This window comes from Nyctereutes procyonoides, unplaced genomic scaffold, assembly GCF_905146905.1.
Source record: "Nyctereutes procyonoides isolate TBG_1078 unplaced genomic scaffold, NYPRO_anot_genome, whole genome shotgun sequence".
NCBI classification, from domain to species: Eukaryota; Metazoa; Chordata; class Mammalia; order Carnivora; family Canidae; genus Nyctereutes; species Nyctereutes procyonoides.
The window spans coordinates 5,475,541-5,490,811 of record NW_026575037.1 but is presented as its reverse complement, the minus strand read 5'-3'; positions in this window follow the sequence as shown (position 1 = coordinate 5,490,811).

The window sequence follows — 15,271 nt, the reverse complement described above, 5'->3', positions numbered from 1 at the left end:
AGCTACATGTGTGCCTGGTGAGACTTCCCTTTTTCTGCCCTGGAATTGAGGTCTCTAAAGCAGGCCTATAGCTTGCCCTCTTTTGTGGTGACAGGCTCTCAGTGCATTTAAAGAGTTATTTATTTGGTAGAGAGAGCGAGTGAGCAGGGGGAGGGGCAGAGGGAGAGAGAATCTTGAAGCAGACATCCCACTTGAGTGTGGAGCCTGATACAGGGCTCGATCTCATGACCCTGAGACCATGGCTTGTGCAGAAATCAAGAGTTGCCTACTTAACCAATTGAGTCACCCAGGTGCCAGTGGCTTTAATAGCAGCCCCAAGAGCACGTATTCTTTGGGTAAGGACACTGCCTCAACTGTCACATCACCTCCATGAAAGGTTGTGGTTCAGTTGTGTACCCCCAACAAAAAGGTGTGTTGAAATCCTAGCCCTCAGTACCCATGACTATGACCCTTTAAAAAATATTTTATTTATTTATTCATGAGAGACACACACACAGAGAGAGAGAGAGAGAGAGACAGACAGACAGACAGACATAGGCAGAGGGAGAAGCAGGCTCCATGCAGGGAGCCTGATGTGGGACTTGATCCTGGATCTCCAGGATCACACCCTGGGCTGGAGGCAATGCTAACTGCTGAGCCACCCAGGCTGCCACCCATGACTATGACCTTATTTGGAGATAGGGTCTCTGTAAATGTAATCAAGTTAAGAAGAAGTCACACTGGATTAGAATGGCCCTAACCCAATGATTGCTATTCTTATAAGCAGAGAGAGACTTGGACACAGAAGAGGATGCCCATTTGAAGACAGGCACAGAAGTTGGGGTGATGCAGCCATGAGTCAAAGGCTGCCAGGGGTTTATGGGGGCCACCAGAACCTAGGAAAAGGCAAGGACAGATTCTCCCCTAGAGTCTTCAGAGGGAGCATGGCCCTGATGATACTTTGATTTCAGACTTCAGAACTATGAAAAAATAAATTCCTATTATTTTAAACCACCAAGTTTGGTATAATTTGTTACAGCAGCCTTAGGAAACTAATACACTACCTAAGAGTCTAAATATAATACAAAAGGGAGGCTTTAATTAAAGACAATTACCCATCTTCCCCTACAAGGCCTTGCTACCAATCCCATCATATCTTGTGATTACCCTTGTGATTCCCTCAATCCAACACTCCTGGGCCTCCTTCCCCACATGGCTCTGTACAGATCCTTATTTGGCTTTATCTCCCACACTCTGACCCCCACACCCTCCCACTATGTCCTCAACCTCTTCTCTGAATGTCCCTCTCACCATTCTGCTCAGACTGATACCCGGCTCACTCCTCAGGATGTGGACATACCCCTCAAAAGTCCCAGGGCCTGATGGTAGGGCAGATGTTGCTTCTCCTTGTGCCCACTCCTGAACCATTGTTCATCCCTGAAACCTCCCCACCAGCTCTGAAGGACAGGCCATCCATTTTCCATAAGCCCCTCATGTTGGGGCAGCCAGCAGTGTGAGGTCACTCCTCCAGTGCAGCCTGGACCCTGCTGCCTCATGTCCATGCTGGTCACCACTCCTCTGTCCTCACTCGTAATGGTTGGCCTGCTCAAATCAGTGAGCCCCAGCCCTGGCTGCCCTTTAAAATAATTTGGGAAACTTTTAAAAAACCTCAGGCACTGCCACCCCCACCTCCCAACCAGTGGAGGAAGAATTAGAGGATCAGATGTCTGTGTGTATTTTAGGAGCTCCCTAGGTTGTTCTAGGACATGGCCAGGTTTGAGACCACTGGTACAAGTGATCAACAATGCCCTTTCCCATCTCTGCCAACTAGTCTTTCAGTAATGCTCTGTGTTCCTCATAAGTGTACTTGTCCTAATACTAGTACTAGTACTTGTCGATTTCTGGCACCCCTCTCTGGCCGCAGCCTTCTGACTTGCAGCTGGCTCCCTCTGGAACCCCACTCCAGCCATTGTTAGGTCTCACTAGGTCCACCAGGCCATCATCCCCATACCTTGTCACTGTGCATCGTGGCTCTCAGGCCTTGCCTTCCACCTCAGCCGCCTGAGTCCATGGAGTAAGCACAACTCCGTTTCCTCTTTCCCCTCTCTGCCTTTACTTGGCAGCCCCCCAGGTCTGCTAACACACTACTCACCTACTCGTGTTTGCATCTAAGCACCAAATCTCCAATGTGGCTGGAGAAAAATGCACAGCAGGCTTACTGGTCTTAATTTTATGAGCTCACAGCTCAAGTGGATTCACAGTGCTGCCGGGCAACGCTGTCTCATTTCTCCAGTTAATTCTCTTCTCTACTCTTTGAGAGGCTCTTTCACACTTTTCCTCTCCAAATCAGCTCCCTCCAGCATCCAACTTTCGCACTCCTCTGTTAGGCCAACCTCATTGCTATCTCAAGACATTTGCACTTACTGTCTCTCTGCCTTCCACACTTTTCCCCAGATCTTGTCCTAGAACACCCCTCACTGGATTTATCTCACCTTCTCAGAGAAGTACCCCTGCCTCTTCTATTTAAAATAAGCCTCCCACTTTGACCCTGACATTCCATCCTCTGCTCATTCTTATTTTCTTCATAGCACTTACCATCTTTTGATATTACATGATAGATTTATTTTTGTTTGCTTTTCTGTCTCCCTCACAAGCATACAGGCTTTATGAAGGCAGTTCCCTTCTTTGTTTATTGTTTGTTTGTTTTAAGATTTTATTTATTTACTTATTTGAGAGAGAGAGTGAGGGAGAGCACGAGTGGGGAGTAGAGGGAGAAACAGACTCCTCAGTGAGCAGGGAGCCCCATGAGGGGCTCGATCCCAGAATCCTGGGATCATGACCAGAGCTGAAGGCAGATACCTAATAGGCACCTCTGTTTTTTTGTTTTTAAGATTTTGTTTTTAAGTAATCTCTACACCCAACATGGGGCTCGAACTCATGACCCCAAGATAACGAGTTGCACACTCTACCGACTGAGCCAGCCAGGGGCCCCTGAAAGCAATTCCCTTCTGATCTGCTGAGTTCATGTCTAGATCCCCAACACGAGGTACGGTGCCTGGCACACAGTAAGCTCTCAATGAATGAATGAGTGAATGAATAAACAAGAGAGTGGGTCTATGTCATATAAATTTGAATACTGACTTGGAAGGGTGTGGAAAGAGTCTGGTTTGATCAGTGCTAGCTGTGGGACACAGAGTGCATTATTCACTCTCTCTAAGCTTCCATTTTCTTATTTGTAAAGAGGGGAGCATCTCTCAGTTGGTGAACAAGTGGAGATACAGGGAGAGTGGCATGCAGGGAGAGTGCATGGAATAAATAATAATAGTAATAATTAAATAATAATAATAATTAATATTATTATAAACCATAGACTGCAGCACTTTTCTAAGTGCTTTACCTGTAATGATTCAATTGCAGTTGACCCTTGAACAACATGAGTTTGAAATCCACTTATCTGTAGATTTTTTTGGATAAATACAGGTCAGTGCTATAAATGTATTTTCTTTATGATTTTCTTAATAACATTTTCTTTCTCTAGCTGACTTTATTGTAAGAATATGTATAGTAATACATATACAAAATATGTGTTAATTGACTGTTGTTGGTAAGGCTTCTGGTCAGTGGTGGGCTATTAGTAGTTAAGTTTTTGAGGGGTCAAAAGTCATACGTGGACTTTCAACTGCACAGGGGGCTGAGGAGTGGGCACCCTAACCCCTGTGTTCCTCAAAGTTCAACTGTATTCTTCACAACAACCCCTGAGGTACTTACTACTAACCTCATTTTACAGATACAGAAACTGAGGTCCAGGGAAGGGAGATTCAGTGATTCCCCTGACATCAATGGATCTAGAGAGTGGCAAAGCCAGGACCCCAGCTTGATGGTGTGGCTTTGGAGCCCATGCACATAACTGTTGTGACATACTACCTCTGCTCGAAATCTCTTTTGCATAATCTCTCCTGGGGAGTTCAAGATGTTTTCCTATCACTTCGCTCAGTCTTGTGGTGGGTAAACATAAGATTTTTGGTCTGCTGTATATAAGTAATTTAATTTAAGGGACAGAGCTTACAGTTCTTTCAAGCAGAAACATTTGTACTGGTTTTCTGCCATGAATTTTGGTTTAGCAAAGTCAGAGCCAATACCTCCAATCTGCTGTTGATATTTGAAAGAATGTGCCTAGGAGACCCAAAAGGTATGTATTTGGGACATAATAGTCATTGCATTTTTCCACCTTTTATTCTGTTGTTTACTTACATACAGATAGGTCTATATAACTTCCCCAATTTACCCAAGATGTCTGAGCCAAGGAAACCACAAGTTTATGAATATATGGATGTATGCTTTTTGCACATTTTCAAAATGTGTATTTTTTAAGTTGGGGAAAATGAGACTGTAGGATTGCCTTCAGATCAGGGTCATGAGTCCTGTGTCACTTAAGGCCCAATATGGCAATAATAGCCTGAACACTAGAAGTATTCTCAAGTAAGAAAGCTCATATTTTGAATATTCTCATCTATCTCTTTTAGCACTGATCCCCCACCCCCCCCTCCTTGAAATTACCTTACATTTCTCTCCCTCTCCTGATCTCTTACAACATTTACTACTGACATTCCACATTTGGCTTATATTTACATTCTGCTTTTTATGGATATCTATATGTATCCTTCATTTCATATAGTTGAAAGATTACTATCAAGATAAAAGATAGTAAACAAATTGTGAGACAAGATGGCAAATGCAGTTGGTATTTAACTATCCTTTGCATAAATCTAAGGAGGTGCTGTTTGCATACGAAGCAAGAATATGGTAATTAGGAGTGTCTTCTCTAGTGACAAGTCATGTTAGGCAGGCTCTATTCTTAATATTTATGGCATAATGTTGTGGAATGATCTCTGAGAATCAGAGACCTAATTTCTATTTGACCTTGGGCAAGTTATTTAACCTTTCTGACTCTTTTCCTGTCTAAAATGATGGGTGGAATTAAAAATCCTTCTAGGATCAAAAAAATTTGGACTCTACTGTGGATTTTTGTATTTGAAAGTGAAAGAACATTTCTTTTTAAAAAGTTGTTTTTGGGCAGGCCCGGTGGTGCAGCGGTTTAGCATGATCTGGAGACCCTGGATCGAGTCCCACGTCAGGCTCTCTGCATGGAGCCTGCTTCTCCCTCTGCCTGTGTCTCTGCCTCTCTCTCTCTGCATCTCTATGAATAAATAAATAAAATCTTAAAAATAAATAAAAAGTTGTTTTTGGGGCAGCCCTGGTGGCTCAGAGGTTTAGTGCCACCTTTAGCCCAGGGAGTGATCCTGGAGTCCGGGGATTGAGTCCCATGTCAGGCTCCCTGCATGGAGCCTGCTTCTCCCTCTGCCTGTGTCTCTGCCTCTCTCTCTCTCTGTGTCTCTCATGAATAAATAAATAAAATCTTAAAAAAATTAAAAAATAAAAACTTCTAAATTATAAAAAAAGTTTTTAAGACAATTCTATAATTCAGCAATTTTACATAAATCGCTTGCTTTCCTCATTTAAGTTTGAAATCAGGAGATTCCCCAGTTCCAGGGTAATAAATAAACACAAACAATATATGCCTTCTGATTCATCCATATATCTACTTGCTACACAGCCCTTGTGGTGATGGGACATCTTGAATTTTCTATGATTTCTCCAGTTAAAAAAAGCTCTGTGTTATTTTTTACATAATTAAGATAATTTAATATCTAAATATATTCATATATTCTAATTTCATTTTAATTCAGAAAAGGTGGACAGTGAATGCATCACAACCTTTTCCATGTTTTAATTATGTAAAATATGTTGGTTTCTTGGTCACTGATCAATAAATGCTCCTTTCCCACTTTCTGGCTCTGTTACTGAAATGTGGGGATTGGTTGGTCAATTCCAGCTTCTTTCTTTTTCTCTACTGGCATGTTCCTAAGTGATTTCTGGCCACCCCTATGCACATCACCTGAGAGTATGGATCACAGCACTCTCGGCAATATCTCTGTGCGTGCGCTCTGGAAATTCCCTCTGCACTACACATCACAGAAGGGTCAGGAAGTGAGCCACCACCTCTGACATCAACCTCAAAGAGAGGAGGGCTGTGTGAGGTCTGGGTTAGAAAGGTGTTTTATATTTCTGTTTGGCATGGCTTGTCTGTTCCAGAGAAGCACAAGAATATCTTTAGAATTCTTGAGTGTTTGGGGGACACACAGAGAAAAAAAAAAGTCTATTTAAGATTCAGCACAGGGGCTGAATAGTTCAGCCTCATAATAGTTCAGGCAAGATACTATTTGTTTTTATACAACAGAAACAGCTTTATTGTTTCTTCTGATTATAAAAATGAAAAGTTTTTCCTTGAAAAAAATTGAAGCATTGGGCACCTGGGTGACTTAGTGGGTTAAGCGTCTGCTTTTGGCTCAGGTCATGATCCTGGAGTCCTGGGATTCAGCCTCGAGTCAGGCTCCTTGCTCATCGGGGAGCCTGCTTCTCCCTCCACTCCTCCTCCCGCTTTGTGTGCTCTCTCTCTCTCTCTGTCTCAAATAAATAAATAAATAAAATCTTTAAAAAATTGAAGTATACATAAAATGATGAAGACTGAAATTAAAGTCAGAGGGCATTCCAGCACCTGAAGACATCTAATGAACACTTTTTAAACTTAACATGTACTTCTCCTTAAGCACACACATCATTCACATACAGATAGTTTTATAGGAGTGACATAAGCAAGGCTGCTTATCATGAAGTCTTTAAAAAAGTTACTTGTGGCCCTTATCCATTGCCCTTACCCATTCTCTCCCTCAATCAGAGGAAGTATTTTAACTGCCTGATATGTATCTTTCGTACTTTTGTCTATGTAGATACATACTCATATAATTATATATATGCATATATAACATGGGATAATATATTCCCTTTCATCAAAGAGAATTTGTAATAACCCCAAATGGGATAATATTTTATATATATATATATATATTTTTTTTTTTTGGCTTGGTTAGTATGCCATAGAAACCCCTTCAAGTGAACTGCTTCAACTCTTAATGTATTATTTGTTACTAGATATTCAAATATTCCAAGACATAAATGTCTCCTAATCTAGTAAACCAGTTTCCTATTCGTGAGCATTCACTTTCTCATTTTTTTGGAAATGAGATTTACTTTTTTTTTTTTTTGAAATTTACTTTTTTGAAATGAAACTCATCTCACTCCAAGCTCATGATTTCTTAATGAACTAAGATCTATCATACGGATTCAAAGTCTCTAAATCTCACCCTTTCACTTTCTAACCCTGACTTCTTTGGTCAGTTGTTAACTTGCTGTCATGATTGTTTATAAAGTCAACCTGATAATCAGACACACAAAGGAGTATGTGTGGTGGTTTCTCTCTCTCTCTAATCTGAAGTAGTGGCTTCTTTTATTAAGACCTTCTCATTATGGTGGTCAGATCATGTTTCCAGCCTCAGGATCCACACAGAGAATCATTCCGTTGGGAAACTGCTGCTCAGGCAGAATGGTTCTGGGCGGCTGACGTGGCATCACGGTTTACAGTGTCTGGCAGCTGTGAGTAACAGCAGTCATGATGGGATATAGCAGCAGCAGCAGAAGCAGCAGCAGCTCCTGAGTTAGGGGCAAGAGATGTAAGTACTTATTTTCACCATTAACCAAACCAAAGTCAAACTGAAGAATGCTAAAGGGGAATACAATTCCCACCAGAGACTCTTCTAGCAGATTCGGTGAGAAACATTTGGTCTCAACCAGAGTAGAAAGGCACCAAACTGGCACATGGTTTTTCAGCAAAATGAAGAATCTCACAGGGTCTTGTTTTACAAAACAAACTTCAGTTGTGGCTGATGCCACGTTCCCACCCCTTAAAGTGCCTGCATACTGCCGTGGGGGCTGTCCCCTGTGGGATGGCATGTGTTGCTAATGTGCAAAAAGAACCATGGGATTTCAACTTACATAACAATTTTAGGCAGGTTTGATTATGGGAAGATGAAAAGAGCCTCAGCAGTTACAGTGTCTGGGGGAGAGGAGAGAACCTCTTAAATATTTTAAGGAGGATTCAGGTTAGTTAAAGCCGATGTGGAGGCAATGTGGAAACTTCTGTGTTCTCAAGCTCTGACTTGGGGTGTGGTGTCTGCCAACCTAATGACAAATGAAACCCTGGCATGGATCCTTTAGCCAGAGGTGGCTCTACAGCCCCTGTTCCCAAGGCTTCCACCCTGGAAGGCATGTCCAGAGTCTCTGGTGTTTCCGAGTTCATAAACCATGTGTTTATGGGTTGGTGATTTCTCTTTCTGTTAAGACCTTTTACTCTGATGTTTAGCTCTGTGTGACACCTCATGAATGACCAGTAGTGATCCACCCTGAGTGTGGTTAACTGACCAACAGATATTTTTGCTTGTCACCTCTATGCTGGGCTACCTAAGTGAATAATATGGAAGAGGTTCCTGGCCCTGTGGAGTTTGCTGCCCAGCAGGAGAAGCAGATATTATGAAAGGATGAATGAACAGTAGGTGGGGAGTCAGGAGACCTGGAATCGGGTCCTGGCCTTGATCCCAATGAACCAGACGGCACTCTGGGCACTTTGGTTTACGTGCTAGAAAATGAATGGGTTGGAAAGGATAGCCACTTCAGTAATTGATTCCTCACCCAGTGTGAGTTTTTCCCTTACTGAACAGATTTTCACACGGCCTTGAATTTGTTCCATATCCCATTTGGGAATGGGGCAGTATGGCAGGGGCAGAGGGGAGTTACTTTCTTTATGAAACATACCTCACATATCACCAACCAGGCTTCATCAGATTGTGATTTTCTTTTTTCTTTTTTTTTTAAATATTATCTTTTTTAAATTTTTGTTTATTTATGATAGTCACACACACACAGAGAGAGAGAGAGAGAGAGAGAGAGAGAGAGGCAGAGACATAGGCAGAGGGAGAAGCAGGCTCCATGCACCGGGAGCCCGACGTGGGATTCGATCCTGGGCCTCCAGGATTGCGCCCTGGGCCAAAAGGCAGGCGCTAAACCACTGCGCCACCCAGGGATCCCAGATTGTGATTTTCTGTAACAGAAACTTGAAGGACAGTATGATGTTGGTAGGAGAAAAGGTTGCTTCCAAGACAGAAGTCCTAAAGGTAGCAATTGCATACAGACTCATCTTAAATATCTTGAGTTTCTATTTTCAAATGGTTATTGATTAGAACAAGTACCTTTCCAACTGCTGCTAAGTTTTCAAGGGACAAGATACAGAAGTCGGACTCTAAGGAAAATGAAAATTGCTTGAGATAGGTGTGACTCTCAGTCTGCAGCTTGAAGGAAATTAAACTGAGTAAAAAATAAGCCAGGCTGTGGCTTCAAATAGAATAGAAAATAACCATTAAAAAGAAGAAGAAAGAGAAAATAGAAATACCCATCATTTGTGACTGAGTGCTGCATCCTCTCATCCTAGTGTGTGCAAGAAACTTATCATGCTTATTAATTTTTGGCTTTGAAAATTGTGGGAGTTTCAGTGACATACTTTTTAATAGAATGATGGATAAAATCAATTCCTTTTGTATAATTAGTATGCATTTTTTTCCATCAGCCTTGCTTAGCCTAGCTCACAAAATTATCCACATGGACACTCAAGCATCCCTTGCTGCCCTCTCCCTTCTGAATGGCATAAATGTACTTCCTGACCCCTCAGTAATCCCTTCTCTTAGGCTATGAGCTCCATACCCCTTGTCCTGGGGGACCATGTCCATTAGTCATTCATTCCCTTTTTTACCCCATCTCTTCTGTCTCTCCTCTAACTGGATTTCCACTGTAGTGTCTCCCATTTATATCAGTCAACCAACCAATCAATCGACCAACCAACCAACGAACCAACCAACCAACCAATCAGCCAATGAAAACCCTTCATGGATTCTCCTTATGTCCTATCCCTTTTCAGACCCATTTCACCAACTCTATGGAATCCAGGGGATGCTTTCAAGTACTTATATAACTTGATCTCTTACTATATTTTTTCTCTTTACCTCTTCCTCTTTCTTGACACACTCTCCTTTCTTGACTTTCTTTTATTTTTTTCTTCCAAGATTTCATTTAAATTCAAGTTCGTTAACATATCTTGTAGTATTAGTTTCAGGAGTAGAATTTAGTGATTCATCACTTACCTATAACACCCAGTGCTCATCATAACATATGCCCTTAATGCCCATCCACCATTTAGCCTTTCACCTCCCTGCCTCCCCTCCAGTGACCCTCAGTTTATTCTCTATGGTTAAGAGTCTCTCATGGTTTGCCTCTCTCTCTGTTTTGTTTTGTTTTTTAAAATGATTTTATTTATTTATTCATGAGAGACACAGAGAGAGGCAGAGACATAGGCAGAGGGAGACGTATGGGAAGCCTGATGCGGAATTCAATCCCAGGACCTGGGTATCATGACGTGAGCCAAACGTAGATGCTTGACCACTAAGCCATACAGGCGCCTCTCCTCTCTGTTTTTATCTTATTTTATTTTTCCTACTCTTCCCCTATGTTTACTTGTTCTGGTTCTTAAATTCCTCTTTTCTTGACATTCTTGATGCTGTTCTAACTTACCTCTTCTCAATCCTCATGAACTTGTCTTTCTCTGACTTTTGCCTTAAGCTATTATTATTTTTAAAAAATTTTAAAGTCTGTGCTCTTCTTTGACAATCTCAGTCACATCCATAATTTTAATTATGACTTGTGTGCTGATAACACCTCAATCAAAGCACATAGAAATCTTCAGGAAAGAAGCAACACATAAACAAATAAATCCCACCCGCCACCAATTTGAGTTCCTGCAGGCTTCCCTCAAGAGCTCCCGACTAATTCACTGCCTGAGACATCTCTGGTACATCGTCCTGCTGGCAACTCAACTTACTGTGGCCACCTGAACTTTCCTTTCCACACAACACCTGCTTCTTCCAGTCAAATACAGTTCAGTCTTGATCAGGGACATGACCAGGCCAGAGCTGTGTAAATCCAATTACCCTCTAAATCTCCTTTATTTTGCTTCCTTGTTCTCTCTTGAATCTGATGCCTATTGCCTGCTCACATCTGCCTTTCCGCCAGCACTTTAGTTTGGCTTGCATTGACCTTAAGGAGGAAGGTGTTGGCAACTGCTTTTGAAGGCTCACCCTGCCTTCAGTCTGACACTCCCCAGAGTGTTCTTTACATGGCAACTTGTGGGATTAAAAAAAAATGCTCCTCATGGTATTCAGCAAAAATTCCAGATCTTCATGATTCATTCCCAGCTTGGCCATATGGACTCTTCTCTCCCATTCCCCTGAATGGGTGTTAATTACCCTCTAGTCTGATTGAATATGGTGGGCCACCAGAGCTTGCCCAGCTGAACATTCCCTCTGTGCCTTTGTACTTGCGAATTCCTCTTCTGGAACCATCCCCATGTCCCAGTTCACCCTGTCAAGTGCTGATTATCCAACAAGGTTCAGTGAGCATCTCTACCTTGGGAAGCCTTATCTGGCTGTCCTCAGATTATATATTAATATTTGTAACATTTATCACATTTTATTAAAGTGGTTAATTTACTTTATTTGCCTTTCCGGTTGGTGGTGAAAATCTAAGAAACAGAATTACGTCTTATTTCTGTATCCCAAATGCCTACAACAGCATGAGGCACATAATTGTTATTCAATAACTGTTGTTGAATGAACGAATTGTGGACAGATGGCTGCCTGCAGCTCCAGGTTGGTATTCTATTATCTCAGTCAACTCAATGGGAAACACACTTCTTTCTCAGTCATCCAAGCGTCAGTTCGAAGAGGATGCTTCTTGGACATGTCCCTGGACACATGCTAACTGCCAAATGAATCACTGTGGCCAGGGAGCTGTGAGACTGTTACCGTCCAGGTATGAATTCTGTGTTGATTCTTAGAACGAGGGAGGGGGTTAGTCCCATACATGCTATAGAAACAGAGAAGGCAGGGAAGCTCATCAAAGAAAAACTGATGATTTATTACCAGAAGCCAGGGGATAGGATGCTGGGTGGGCAGAAATAGCAATGTTCACCCTAGTGTGTGCAAACAATCCAGGTGTTGGGGAGAGCTGGGGCAACAGTCTGCTCTGTGAGGCTGGCTGAGGCAGCTGGGACATCCCTTCAGTCTCAGCTCTTATCACAGCTGTCTGAGGCTGCCCGAGCTGCTCTGACGTAATTCCATAGACTGGCTGGATTATAAACAATGGAAAATTATTCCTCAGTGTAGGAGGCTGGGAAGTGTAAGATCAAGGTGCTGGCAGATTTGGTAAAGGTCTGCTTCCTGGTTCATAGATAACCTGTGTCCTTGTGTCTGTGTCCTCACATGGCAAAAGGGGTGAGGGAGCTCTCTGGGGCTTCTTTCATAAGAGTATTAATCCCGGGGCGCCTGGGTGGCTCAGTCAGTGAAGTGTCTGCCTTCGGCTCAGGTCATGATCCCAGGGTCCTAGGATTGAGCCTTGAGTGGGGCTCTCTGCTAAGCGGAGAGTCTGCTTTTCCCTTTCCCTCTGCTTGTAGCTCCTCCTGTTTGTGCTCTCTCCCTCTCCTTCAATCAAAAAAATAAAATCTTAAAAAAGAAAAAGTGTTCTAATCCCATTCAAGAGAGCTCCATCCTGCGACCTATCTCCAATAGGCTCTATCTCCAAATACTACCACAGTGGGGATTAGATTTCAACATGTGAACATGTGAATTGTGGGGGGACACAGGCATAGTCTTCAGCAACTTCTCTTTGTATTCTAACCTCTGGCCACCCTGCACATAAACCCCACTGATGATATGCTGAATACACAGGCCCTCCTTCACCCCCGAGCCCTTATCCTATCCATCCTTCTGTGGGGAACACATTCTCTCTTACTCTCCTTCCCTTCCTTCTAGGCTAATATAGTCAGTTTCTCACTCATTTCTTGGTTATTAAGTAGGAGTAAGGACTTTTTTGGGGGGTTCTTTCTGTGTAGTCTTTCTGCCTTTTTTTTTAAGATTTAATTTTTTATTTGAGAGAGGGAGAGAGAGGGAGAGTGAGCAAGAGTGCAAGAGCAGAGGGAGGAGGAAGCAGATGCCCCCCTGAGTGGGGAGCCTGACCACACAGGGCTTGATCCCAGGATGCTGGGATCATAACCTGAGCCAAAGGCAGATGCTTAACCCACTGAGCCACCCAGGTGCCCCTAGTCTTTCTGCTTTATTAGAGAAACTATGTAGAGTTAGCTTACATAGGAAAAAAATTTATTACAACAGATACTGGATTAATATTTATCTAACATATCATTTGTTGAATGATGGGAATAATTTTTTTTTTTACTCTGGGGTAACGCTATATACCCCAGTTTCACTTAATGACGTCATTCATTCAATAAAGGACATTTGGACCAGTACCAGGTAATGGTGGCATAATGTCAATGTCATGGGGCATAAAAAGTATTGCATCTTTAGTGAGAAAGGAAATGTTCTCAGGAAGCTTGTACAGAAACAACATCACAGAAGCAATGTTGGGAAAGGCATTTAAGTATTTACTCAGCATGCCGAAAGTCTCCAACATTTGTTTATGGGATCCTCCCAGAAAATAATGAACTTTGGGCCATTTCCCTTGTGATACCTGCAGACATCTCTGCTTAGAAAAGAAACTTCTCCATCATGTTGACATACCCTTCAATGTCCTCCAGAAACTGAAGTTCAAACTTTGTTTTTTGGCATCGTAAGTGGCTTCTATGGAAATTGCCCTGATGTGCTAAATTCAGCATTAGAACAGCACTCCTGGGGATCTTTGCTATATCTGCAGTCACTTATTCCAAACTGAGAGAACAGGGATATGAGTGCCACTAAAATATGCATGTGTTTACTGACGCTCTGCATAAGCATAGGCTATTTCTGTCCACAGAACAGTGGGCAGAGGAGGAGAACCAGCAAAATGTTGTGCACCTTTATTGACTAACAAATGGGACAAGGAGAAAATACAGAAATTAATCTTTGAGTTCTTATTTTTTATGAATATATATATACACACACATATATATCGGATTGAATGACCCTATTTGACTGATTGCGTTGAAGATTATAACCATTGTATTCTCATGGAATAGATTTTTAAATAACTGCATTTTTGCCTTAAATGTGCCACAGGGCTCTTCCTAACCAGTGTGCTTTTCTGAACAAAGCTTTGACCAGAAGTCCTGTGGTTGATTTTCCTCCACTTGATGACATAATGACACTGTGTGAGTTTGCTGAAACCTCTTACCCTTTCTGGTTTGCTTTTTATTGTCTCCAAAGGGACAAACTCTTTACTGATGCCACTGGGTAGTGAAGACCATGAGCCAAGGATGGGCATCTCTGGGGAAGACAAGCTATGAATGTAATGGATAACCATGATGAAAGAGATGGCAAAATAAATGGAAACCAATAACCTCAGATTAGATTCTAAGCCAATAATAAGGAGCAGCTAGGATTAAACACTAGATAGGAACTGCAATGATGAACACTCAGCTCAGTAAGAACATATGCCCTGAACAGCCCAGAAGCTAAGTCTACTGTTATGCTCTCTTAAACAACAATGTCAGCAATAAGCATTTGTCAAACACTTGCTATGTGTAGGTGCTGTGCTAAGTGATTTTCCTAGGTATGCATGCATTTACTCATCAAATATTAATCGAGCACCTATGACATACCATGAACAGTACATTATCTCATTTATCCTACAACAACCTTGTGAGGATATCCATTATTATACAGTCATTTAACAAATAAGAACCCTCTTCCTGAGAGGTTAAGCAACTGGCTTGAAGTCTCCCGGCTAGTCATGGAGGTACTGGGGCTCAGATCCAATTCTGACCGCCAAGCCTGAACTCTCTTTTTTTTTTTTTTTCAAGCCTGAACTCTTCACTGCTGTTCTGTACCATACTCATGAGTTTGGCTTGTCACACCTTTAACAGAATGTAAGGAACCAAAAAGAGGAAAGGCAAAGTGTGTTTTTTAAAAACCCACTTCCCCATTTAACAGGCACTTTGGTGTCTGGTGTCTGTCTGTGTATCATTTTATTTCACCCACATTACAGCCCTGTGAGGTAATTTCTAGACTTCATTTAAAGATGAGGAGGTCTTCTAGATATTAAATGATTCATATATACTACCCCCCCACCCCGCCAAGGCACATGGCATGGGAAATGGCATAATTAAAACTAAATACAAATTTCAGTTCCTATTTTCTTTTCCCTGGGCCTTTGCTGCTCAAAATGATTGAGGGGAGGAAATTTTATAAGGAAGTATCAACAGGACTGGGGCTATGTAATCTGGGGAGGAGAAGGCTGCTGAACG